This window comes from Sapajus apella, unplaced genomic scaffold, assembly GCF_009761245.1.
Source record: "Sapajus apella isolate SASKATOON/1434 unplaced genomic scaffold, GSC_monkey_1.0 scaffold74, whole genome shotgun sequence".
Taxonomy (NCBI): Eukaryota; Metazoa; Chordata; class Mammalia; order Primates; family Cebidae; genus Sapajus; species Sapajus apella.
In genome coordinates, this window is record NW_022437014.1 from 8,460,696 (window position 1) to 8,472,343 (window position 11,648).

Here is an 11,648-nt window from a genome sequence, read left to right on the forward strand (position 1 = left end):
TTTTTTTTTTTTTTTTTTTTTTTTTTTCTTGAGATGGAGTCTCACTATGTTGCCCAGGCTGGAGTGCAGTGGTGCAATCTTGGCTCACTTTAACCTCCGCCTCCCAGGTTCAAGCGATTTTCCTGCCTTAGCCTCCAAGTACATAGGGCTACACAGGTGGCCGCCACCATGCCCGACTTAATTTTTGTATTTTTAGTAGAGACTGAATATTGACATGTTAGCCAAGACGGTCTCAAACTCCTGACCTTGTGATCCACCCGCCTTGGCCTCCCAGAGTTGGGATTACAGGTATGAGCCGCCGCGCCTGGCTACCAAGTGATTTTCATGCACACTAAACAGGATTAATAAATGAAGTTTAATTGTAAGGATACTTTGTAACCAGTGCTGAGATACAACTAGTATCTTTAGGAAAAAAAGCTGGTACATTTTACTTTGATAAATGTAAAATTTATTTTAAGCAACACTGAGTACCTTATTACCATAAATCATCTTGATGCTGATACCTAAAAAAAAAAAAAAAAAAAAAAAAAAGTTTTAAAGAAAAGTTTTGCTTTAGAGATTCCAAAGAATAAAATATATTTATAGACTTGTAAAAGCACTTATCTGATAAGATTCCATTTGCTTTTATTTCTATGATTCATAGAGACCTAAAAAATAAGAAAATCAACTTGTGGGTTATCAACATTTAACTGATTTCAATAGAATATTCTTCATTTCATAGGAGGCGCAGGAAATTAAGATGACAAATACTATCATTTTGTAAAAATATCTACTTATATCAAAGGAACTTCAAAATATGAAATGCAGCTATTGTTACACCAACAAAGTACAGCTCTTTTTTTTTGTTCTAACTGACCATATGTATGGCGTAACTATAATAAAATCTAAGTAAATACCCCCCCAGAGTTGTTTAAAAAAAATCCTGTACTTCTATTTCAACTGGTGAGCACACAGTAACTACTGAGATGCTAAAGGTATACATACTGCAATCATACTAATTAACTGCAGGATAAAGTAATCTATTTTAAAAACAATAATTGAGAAATGTATGGAGGTTGGATGTGGTGGCTCATACCCATAATCTCAACACTTTGGGACACTGAGGCAGGAGGATCGCTTGAACCCAGGTGACCCACCTGCCTCGGCCTCCCAAAGTGCTGGGATTACAGGCATCAGCCACCGTGTCTGACATACCTCAGTCTTAATAAACATTAATTGCTTATTAACTCTTAAAGGACACAAGAAATAGCACAATTTTTGCCTTTTACAAAATATTCTGTTTAATAATCAAATAACAAAATATTCTGTTTACTTATTAAACCACTAAATTATACCTCTTACCCTCCTTTTAATTAGGGTGTATTTTAAAAAGATACCTTTTTGTATGTGGCTGGTTAAACTAAAAAAACAAGCAAGAAAAAAAAAAAAGCCGAGTGTGGTGGTGTTCACCTGTGGTCCCAGCTACTCATGAGGCTGAAGTGGGAGGATTGCTCGAGCAGTGCTGCAGTGTGCTATGATAGTGCCTTTGAATAGCCACTGTACTCTAGCCTGGACATCATAGTGAGACCTTGCCTCTAAAAAGTAAAAAAAAAAATGGCCAGGTGTGGTGGCTCACGCCTGTAATTTCAGCACTTTGGGAGGCCAAGGTGGGAGCATCACGAGGTTAAGAGATGGAGACCATCCTGGTCAACATGGTGAAGCCCCGTCTCTACTAAAAATACAAAAATTAGCTATGTGTGGCAGCACGTCCTGTAGTCCCAGCTACTCGGGAGGCTGAGGCAGGAGAATCGCTTGAGCCCGGAAGGCAGAGGTGAGCCGAGATGGCGCCACTGCACTCTAGCCTGGGCGACAGAGCAAGACTGTCTAAAAAAAATAAATAACAAGGCCAGGAGCACTGGCTCTCGCTTGTGAGCCCAGCACTTTGGGAGGCCAAGGTGGGTGGATCACCTGAGGTCAGGAGTTCATGACCACCCTGGCCAACATGGTGAAACCCCATCTCTACTAAAAATATAACAATTAGTAGCGAATGGTGTCAGGCGCCTGTACTCCCAGCTACTTGGGTGGCTGAGATAGAAGAATTGCTTGACCAAGGAGGGGGAGGTTGCAGTGAGCTGAGATCGTGCCACTACACTCCAGCCTGGGTGATGGAGCAAGACTGTCTCAAAAACAGAGATAACAGAGGGAAAAGAAGAAAGCCATCCATATTCCCACAACCCGCAGTAACTATGTTAGGATTTTTTATTTTTAGTTTTTGCTTGCTTCCATGGTTTTTTCTTTTTCTTTTTTTTGGGGGGGAGACAGGGTCTCACTCTGTTGACTGGGTGAAGTACAATGGCAGGATGAAAGTTCACTGCAGCCTCGACCTCTTGTGCTTAAATTATCCTCCCTCCTCAGCCTCCTGCGTAGCTAGAATCACAGGCACGTACCATCATGCCTGGCTAAGTTTTTAATTTTGTTTTGTTTTGTTTTGTTTTTTTTTTTAGATGAAGTTTCGCTCTTGTTGCCCAGGCTGGAGTGCAATGGCGCGATCTCAGCTCACCGCAACCTCCGCCTCCTGGGTTCAGGCAATTCTCCTGCCTCAGCCTCCTGAGTAGCTGGGATTACAGGCACGCGCCACCATGCCCAGCTGATTTTTTGTATTTTTAGTAAAGACGGGGTTTCACCGTGTTGACCAGGATGGTCTCGATCTCTTGACCTCGTGATCCACCCGCCTCGGCCTCCCAAAGTGCTGGGATTACAGGCGTGAGCCACCGCGCCCGGCAGTTTTTAATTTTTTTTTTAAAGAAACTGGCTCTCCCTATATTATCCAGGACGGTCTCAAACTCCTTAAAAGTGATCCTCCCACCCTGTCCTCCCAAAGTGTTGCAACTACACATGTGAGCCACTGCCCAGTCCCCATTGCTTTTACAAAGTATGCACTTAAGTTATGTGGTATGTTCATATGTACCTATATATTTACTGTCCCTCCTATATTTAAATTAAAACATTACAAATAAAATAGTCCTTCTTTGACCACTCAACTACATCAAGAGGTAATTATTAAAGTGTATCCTTCCAGTCCATACATCTCTTTAAAATAAATACTAGTATAATGTGGTTAACACACAAAGATAGTTGATGAGTAGGATTCCTTACTCATATATCTCGGATTTGTCTTTCAAGTGTATGATTTGGACTTATATTTGATTTCTACTACAAGGAATCACAAAGTTTTGAGAAAAATTCAGGTAAATAAAGAGTTGAACTGAAGATCCATATGGAAATGGAATTTTTTTTTTTTCCAGAAAAAGCCAATGGGATTCAAGACTAATGTAATATAGGAGAATTATTCTTAAAATAGCACTAAGGAAATACTGATAATTTGGAGAAAAGGAAATAGCATAGGAAAATCAGACGTAAAAATATGGTAATATATGATTTTCAGTAGGTCTGACTGGTTTGAGTGTCAGCAGCAATCAAGTGATAGCGGTAAAAATTCAAGGCAAACGCTTCGATGCCTACAATGTATCACATCACCAAGGAAGATTAAAATTTAAAAAGTTAAGTAGGATATAGTTCTTTCCCTATTAAGAAAAGCAGACACTAAAAATTACTGGCCAGGTCTATTAAAGCCGTGTATACAAGCTGGGCACAGTGGTTCACACGTGTAGTCCCAGCACTTTGGAAGGCCAAGGTGGGTGTATCACTTGAGGTCAAGAGTTGGAGACCAGCCTGCCAACATGTTGAAACGCCATCTCTGCTAAAAATAACAAAAATCAACTAAGCATGGTGGCGCGTGCCTGTCGTCTCAGCTACTCGGGAGGCTGAGACAGCAGAATTGCTTGAACTCGGGAGGCAGAGGTTGCAGTGAGCCAAGATGATACCACTGCACTCCAGCCTGGATGACAGAGTGAGACCCTGTCTTGGGAAAAAAAAAAAAAAAAAAAAAAGATGTACATACATATACTTGCCTGTCTATACTGAATTACAAATATGTGTGCTTTGGGGAGGATGACATAAATTCTGACAAATATGGAAGGGAATTTGGGAACATTTTCTGGACACTTTTAGTGGAACAGCCCTCCAATGAGTGAATTCAGAAGAAAAGTATATCAATAATTAGGAGCAAAAACCTTCTGAGAGGCTATTTTTTTTTTTTTTTTTGAGATGGAGTTTCGCTCATTACCCAGGCTAGAGTGCAGTGGCGCGATCTCGGCTCACCGGAACCTCTGCCTCCTGGGTTCAAGCAATTCTCTTCCTGCCTCAGCCTCCCAAGTAGCTGGGACTACAGGCGTGCGCCACCATGCCCGGCTAATTTTTGTATTTTTAGTAGAGACGGGGTTTCACCATGTTGACCGGGGTGGTCTCGATCTCTTGACCTTGTGATCCACTCACCTCAGCCTCCCAAAGTGCTGGGATTACAGGCGTGAGCCACCGCGCCCGGCGAGATACTAATAATTAAAACAAAGTAGACTATGTAAAAATATGTAGGATAGAATTGACATTGATAATGGAAATGTATGCAACAGACAACTTTCTCAAAGTGTGGCTCAAAGATCATCTAAGTCAGAATTCTACAGATTTGAATTCACTAGGTCTGAAGGATCCAGGAATCTGTATTTTGAATAAGCACCTGATGTAATTCTTATGAATACTCTAAAATTTGAGAATCACTGATTTGGAAGCAGGTTACTAAAAGGAGAACCGGGTAACAGAAAAAGTTACTTAAAAGGTTTAAAGAGACGACACTTAGGGCCGGGTGCAGTGGCTCATGCCTATAATCCCGGCACTTTGGGAGACTGAGGTGGGTGGATCACCTGAGGTCAGGAGTTCGAGACCAGCCTAGCCAACACGGTGAAACCCTGTCTCTATTAAAAATACAAAAATTATCCAGTTGTGGTCGTGGGCACCTATAATCCCAGCTACTCGGGAGGCTGTCACAGGACAATCACTTGAACCTGGGAGGCGTAGGTTGCGGTGAGCTGAGACTCTGCCACTGTACTCCAGCCTGGACAACAAAGCAAGACTCCATCTCAAAAAAAAAAAAAAAAGAGAGAGATGACACTTAGCTAAATGGGGGATGAAGCAGTAGGGGATGATGGGTACTGAGAAAAAATTTTTTTCATGTTTAAGAAATGCACGTCTCAGAAATAGCAGCATACAACTAAAATGAAAAGAAAAGCGGGGGGAGGGGGAGGTTTGGGATGGGGGTGGGAAGAATCTGGCAGAAAATTTACAGGGATGGTTTCAAATATTTTACAATTCAACATCAGCTCCCAAGGAAGACAACATACAGATGTTTGTAGAACACTTCCAACATGTGAGTGGACAAAGAGCCAGGGTGCCAATTATGAAGAAATCCTGTAACTATTCACTAATGGTCAGGGATTAAGGCATCTTTCATATTTTACTGACAGGTCAAAAAAGAGAAAATCAGCTCTGACTTAATGCAGACCAAGTCAATTTGGTCAAAGAGAATTTTATAGAAGAGCTTTGGTTCCACTATTGCAAAAGAATGTAACACAATATTCCCTACCAGAAATATTAGAATTCAGGATTACACTGAAACCATATTCTACTCCCACATTCTATAAATATCTAATTGGAATTTCATTTCATAGGATAAAAACTGACAGAAAATTCATCATTTATAACTAGATGTTCTATTTACTACTTCATTTGCAAAAGATTCTTAAATTGGTGTTACTGCAACTTTCCCCCAAAGGTATTCAACATTTACAATGCAGTCCAGTTCTATTCTAACTACCATCTAATCTTTGGCCTGTCTCTTCTGTAAGTGGAGCAAATGTGGCTAAATGCAGTTCTTACATATTTCTCGAACAGAAGTCTACTAGAAATGAACATAGATCCTTCCTTTTATAGGCGATATAATAATTCATTTACAACCTCAAACATATTTGACATGAAAAGGCTAAAGGCAAGCCACAAAGTAGACAAGTCATACACTAAATAGTTCTGACAGCAGAAAGTTTCTCTTCCTTCCTGGCAGCCCTCTCTTTCATGATAAGCAGCCAAATGAATCTTTCTGACAAATGACATCATATGTAGACATGCCATGCCATTCTCCCCCACCACCCGTCCTATATAATCTGGACAACTTCCAAACTGAATTTCAGCAGAAGCTGGCCTAGTATAAAGTCCATTCTTTTCCCTAAATGGAAATCTGACAAAACAGGAAGTACACAGCAGTACAGAGAAACAAGTTTTGTGGCTTAAGTATTTACAGCTAGTGCTCGACTTATGACCACGATTGGTTCCGACAGACCAGTCATAACACGATTTGTTTGTAAGTTGAGTTGCCTATACGTACAGTACTGTGAAATGATGTTATAAAAATCTTTAAGTCATATTTTATCATAATTTTTTCATTATTGTTATATATCATCATTTTCTTTGTTCATTTTATGCCATTTGTATCATCTCTACACCATTTTGTTTATTTTTACATTCGTCAGGTTTAAGTAAAACACTGCATTACCAGTAGTAAAGGTTGACCTGAATGCTTATTATGAAAGCGTTCTTGTCAAATCTCATTTTTAAAAAGCCACCTTAACTTGTGGTAAAGGCGCAGCCTTGTGTAAAACTGTGGAATATTCACAGATCACTGAACCATGGTGGTCTATGGTTTGACGTGAAAAACCATGGCACATAATGAGTTTTGAAAAGCAGGAGAGTGTGAACTATGTTAAGTCTTAGGGTTAAAAAGGACTAGTTGCCAGGTATTTATTTATTATCATTGTAAATAGAAAAGTAAATCATCACAATTTTATGTGACTTTCCATGGGATACAAATATGTAGCATTGTCATAAAAGATGTCATCTGGATATCTTGTTCAAATATAATTTAAACTTAGTATGTTCTAATATTGTTAAAGATATAGGGATATAAACCACTCACATTTTAGTAAGAAAGGCAAGAAAATGACTAATAATGATATGATTTAGTATATATGTTTACTGTCCCGCACTGTCGTACACCCAGCTGGGCAACGTTTGCGCTGCCAGACGTGGAGCAGTCGTGGCTAGCGATTGTGGTCGTAAAGTCGAGTGGTCGTAAGTTGCATAGGTCGTAAGTCGATCAATACCTGTACTGGTAACAGACTAGTTCTTCATGACTAATAAAGTGTAGAACTTCAAATACGAGAGGAAAACAGCAAGTTTGCCTTGGGTTACCAAGGCTTCAGCATTTCTGAGGCCTTAAAAACAGTATCACGTGATACACAGAGGAATAAAAAACAAAAGGTGGTACTATTCTTTTTGGTTATGTTCATTCATATAAAAATCCCCCTCCCTGCCCCATCTGACCAAGATCTAAGCCACGAAAATTATACAAACACTGGAAGGAGTTGTATGATTGCATATACAGACTAAGAAACAAAGATTTTTTGAGAAACAGTAAGAAGTCTGGTTTGATTTGAGGGAAATAATTGGGAATCTTTAAATTTTTTTCCTTGCCATAGGATTTGAGGTAACCCTAAATGTAAATAAATACAAATCCCTAAGATCCCTATGTGGGCTGTTAGAGCTGGAAGACTCAATAACATATCATTAAACCTATCACAAACCAACAAAAGGAAAAAACAAGAAAATGAATCCATCCTCCATGCCTTTTTCCCCCCTCAAACTACTGCTGTTGAAATAATTAGAGACTTTTCAGGTAATGATTAATTTGTATCTAACTTGTAAGCTATCATACATAAGCATAGTCGTGTATCTAAGTGCCTAGCAAATGTTAAAGTACCAAACAAATTTAAAGCATTATTAGTTGATTCCCCACCCCATCCAGAGCAGTAAAGTCATGAAACCACTTCTGTGGATCACATTAGATTTTTTAAACAAACGAACTACAGAAGAAAATACTGAATTATACTGTAGTACTTTTGTGTGTGGGGAGTACACACACATAAATAAAACTGAAATGACACCGTAATGAAATTAATCAGTGGTCTCATGTGGCTATTACTTGAAATATCTGTTGTACCAAGCAATTAAAGCAATCAGAACTCTTTTTATTAAATAAAACAGTGAGATAGAGGGGAGCATTAAAACTTCTGTCAGAATTTGATTCTGGGAAGGCCAGGCGTGGTGGCTCACGCCTGTAATCCTAGCACTTTGGGAGGCCGAGGTGGGTGGATCACCTGAGGCCAGGAGTTCAAGACCAGCCTGGCCATGACTGTGAAACCCCATCTTTAAAAAAAAAAAAAAAAAAAAAAAAAAGAATTTGATTCTGGGAACGCCAGGCTGCCAATTCCTCAAATGCTAAAATTATTAAGTAAATGTCTAAGACTTCTGATCCTCAGGGGTTGTTAAAAAAACAGTTGACCTCGCAGGGACAGATGGTTATTAGAAGCTTAGAATTCTTGTTTTTAAAATATGGTGCTAGATTGCAAGCCTAAAGTATTAAGAGCTGTAAATACCTAGCCCAATGTCCCTCATTCTATAAAAGCAAAAGTAGTGATGTATCCCAGGTCATAGCGAATGAGTAACAGGGTTATGAGTAGACACATTAACATCTGTTTTTCAAATCCAGTGTTTCTATATTAGAGTGCTTATTCAATCCAATGTCCTGTTAAATTAAAAATTCTCAGAGTTTTGGAGCTAGGCATACACAACTGTTGCTTTAACTCTATGAATGCCTACTATGAGCCTGATATTTTAACTTCTCTCTCCAATTCCTGCCATTCTCATTTCTTCCAAATCTTGATGCCAAGCCCCCAGCAATATCACAGCAAGCAAAGATCAAGTGTTCTCACAAAAATCTCACCCAGTTCCTATTCTCAGGTATGCCCAGTTTTACACCTAAAGGCATTATGGTACTCCAATTTTTAAAAAAAGTACTTCGAGAGTGAGATGATGGCTTCAATAATTTATTGAGCCACATGGCTTATCTATCCCACTATTGGCAACTCAACTAACGAACTCTTATCCCTGGATGGACTCTTCCCAGGTTTGTACCACTGACAAGTATGAGGAAGATCTATGAAAAATGGGGTACCATAAAGTGGAAAAACAATTATCTGGTGGTTAGAGATACTATCTTTTTTAAAAAAGTGGTTTCATTTTAAGCGACTGGCCAGGACATTCTTGAATGTACAAACACCAACAAAACACATTTTTACTGGCATACATTTGTCCGTTAAACATGACCTTTTAGCTTGCTATACCTTTTATAAACTTCATTACACAAATGAATGTCTACTAAGTGCCAAGGCCTGTGATAGGTTTTAAACCTACAATGCTGAAAAAGGTACAGTTTTCTGCCTGTAAAGATTGTGTGACACAGTAAGAGAGACATATATAAATAAAAGGGTAAAATGCAATACAGAAAATGGTAAAGAATCAAGTAAGAGGAAATATATGAAATTCACATGATGATTACCTATATAGTTATACCTATAGAACTATCAGAAAACTTCACTTAAAAGGTAGCATTTGAACACAGAGAGATAGGACAATATTCAAAATGGTGAAACAGTATGAACAAAAGTGAGAAAACATATGGCTTGTACAAGAGAACCATGATAGTTAAATGTGACTGCAGCGTATGATACTTGTAGTAGTAAAAAATAATGTTGGAAAGAGAGCGATATGACCTTCAGTAGGGTTTCAGAATCAAGAAAAGAGAGTCTAGAAGCTTAATTTCTGTATATCAACACAATAATGTATACATTTAAAACTCTCTTGGAATGATATGCATGTAAGAGTATGACATCACTACCACCGCCACCTCATACCCAAGTACTTCCTAAATACTTGGCACCATTCTAAACACTTTACATGTCTTAATCATGTAATACTAATTCCAACCTTGTCAGGCCCATTCTATTATTATCCCCATGTTACAGATGATGCAAGGAGAGTAAGAAATCTGCTCTAAATCACCTCTCCTCGCAAAAATCCTGGCCGCACCTACACAATCTAAAGCTAAGTATCTTCTTTGCTATCCTGGCATAAATTTTAAAGCTATTATTCTTATGGGGGCATAGGAAAAAACTAGATCCTACAAAGTAACCTAAATAACTAAACATGGATAAAGGAGATCCTAAGAAGCCAAGAGGCAAAATGTCATCATATGCATTTTTTGTGCAAATTTGTCAGGAGGATCAGACAACTTCTCAGAGTTTTCTTTCTTTCTCTTTTTTTTTTTTTTTAAAGGACGGGGTTTCACCATGTTAGTCAGGCTGGTCTTGAACTCCCAACCTCAGGTGATCCGCCAGCCTTGGCCTCCAAAGTGCTTGGATTACAGGTGTGAGCCACCACATCTGGCCCCTCCGTTTTCTAAGAAGTGCTCAGAGAGGTGGAAGATCATGCCGGCTAAAGAGAAAGGAAAATTCGAATATAAGGCAAAGGTGGACAAGGCCTGTCATGAAAGAGAAATGAAAACCTATATCCCTCCTAAAGAGAAGACAAAAAAGTTCTTCAAGGATCCCAATGCATCTAAGAGGCCTCCTTCAGCCTTTTTCCTGTTCTGTTCTGAGTATCGCCCAAAAATCAAAGGAGAACATCCCGGCCTGTTCATTGGTGATGTTTCGAAGAAACTGGGAGAGATGTAGAATAACACTGCTGCAACTGTTTACAACAGCAAAGACCTGGAACCAACCCAAATGCCCATCAATGATAGACTGGACAGGGAAAATATGGCACATATACACCATGGAATACTATGCAGCCATAAAAAATGACGAGTTTGTGTCCTTTGTAGGGACATGGATGAACCTGGAAACCATCATTCTCAGCAAACTGACACAAAAACAGAAAATCAAACACCACGTTCTCACTCATAGGTGGGTGTTGAACAATGAGAACACATGGACACAGGGAGAGGAGCATCACATGCTGGGGTCTGCCGGGGGGAAAGAGGGGAGGGATGGTGAGGGATGGGGAGTTGGGGAGAGATAGCATGGGGAGAAATGACAGATATAGGTCATGGGGAGGAAGGCAGCAAACCACACTGCCATGTATGTACCTATGCAAGAATCTTGCATGTTCTTCACATGTACCCTAAAACCTAAAATGCATTTAAAAAAAAAAAAAAAAGAATAACACACTGCAGACGACAAGCAGGCCTTATAAAAAGAAGGCTGAAGAAAAGTATGAAAAGGACATTGCTGCCTATTGAGTTAAGGAAAGCCTGATGCAGCGAAAAAGGGAGTTGTCAAAGCTGAAACAAGCAAGAAACAGAGGAAGATGAGGAAGATGATGAGAAGGAAGATGAGGAAGATGATGAGAAGGAGGAAGACTAAGATGATGATGAATAAGTTGGTTTCAGTGCAGTTTTTTCTTGTCTATAAAGTATTTAACCCCCTGTATACAACTTACTCCTTTTAAAGAAAAAAACTGAAATGTAAGGCTGTGTAAAATTTTGTAAACTGTACAGTGTCTTTTTTTGATATAGTTAACACCCTACCAAAAGTGTCTTTACATAGCCCTGTCCTGGTGGTACTTTCAACAGCCACTAACCTTGCTTTGTACGGTGTGGGGGTTGTAAATTGGCATGGAAATTTAAAGCAGGTTCTGGTTGGTGCGTAGCACAAATTAGTTATGTATGGGGATGGTAGTTTTTTCATCTTCAGTTGTCTCTAATGCAGCTTATACAAAATAATTGTTCTGTTAACTAAATACTACTTTGCAATTGCAAAAAAAAAAAA

At 39.2% G+C, this 11,648-nt stretch overlaps 1 protein-coding gene across 5 annotated transcripts in view; it reads right to left on the reverse strand.

The window, feature by feature from the left end:
- Nucleotides 1-425: 425 nt before the first annotated feature.
- Nucleotides 426-11,648, reverse strand: part of LOC116532094 (junctophilin-2-like) — a 29,387-nt gene continuing 18,164 nt past the window's right edge. For all 5 annotated transcript variants that reach the window (XR_004260709.1, XR_004260708.1, XR_004260707.1 and 2 more), the window contains one exon: nt 426-647. The gene's annotated coding sequence lies outside the window, so the exon portion shown is untranslated. The remainder of the gene's footprint in view (nt 648-11,648) is intronic.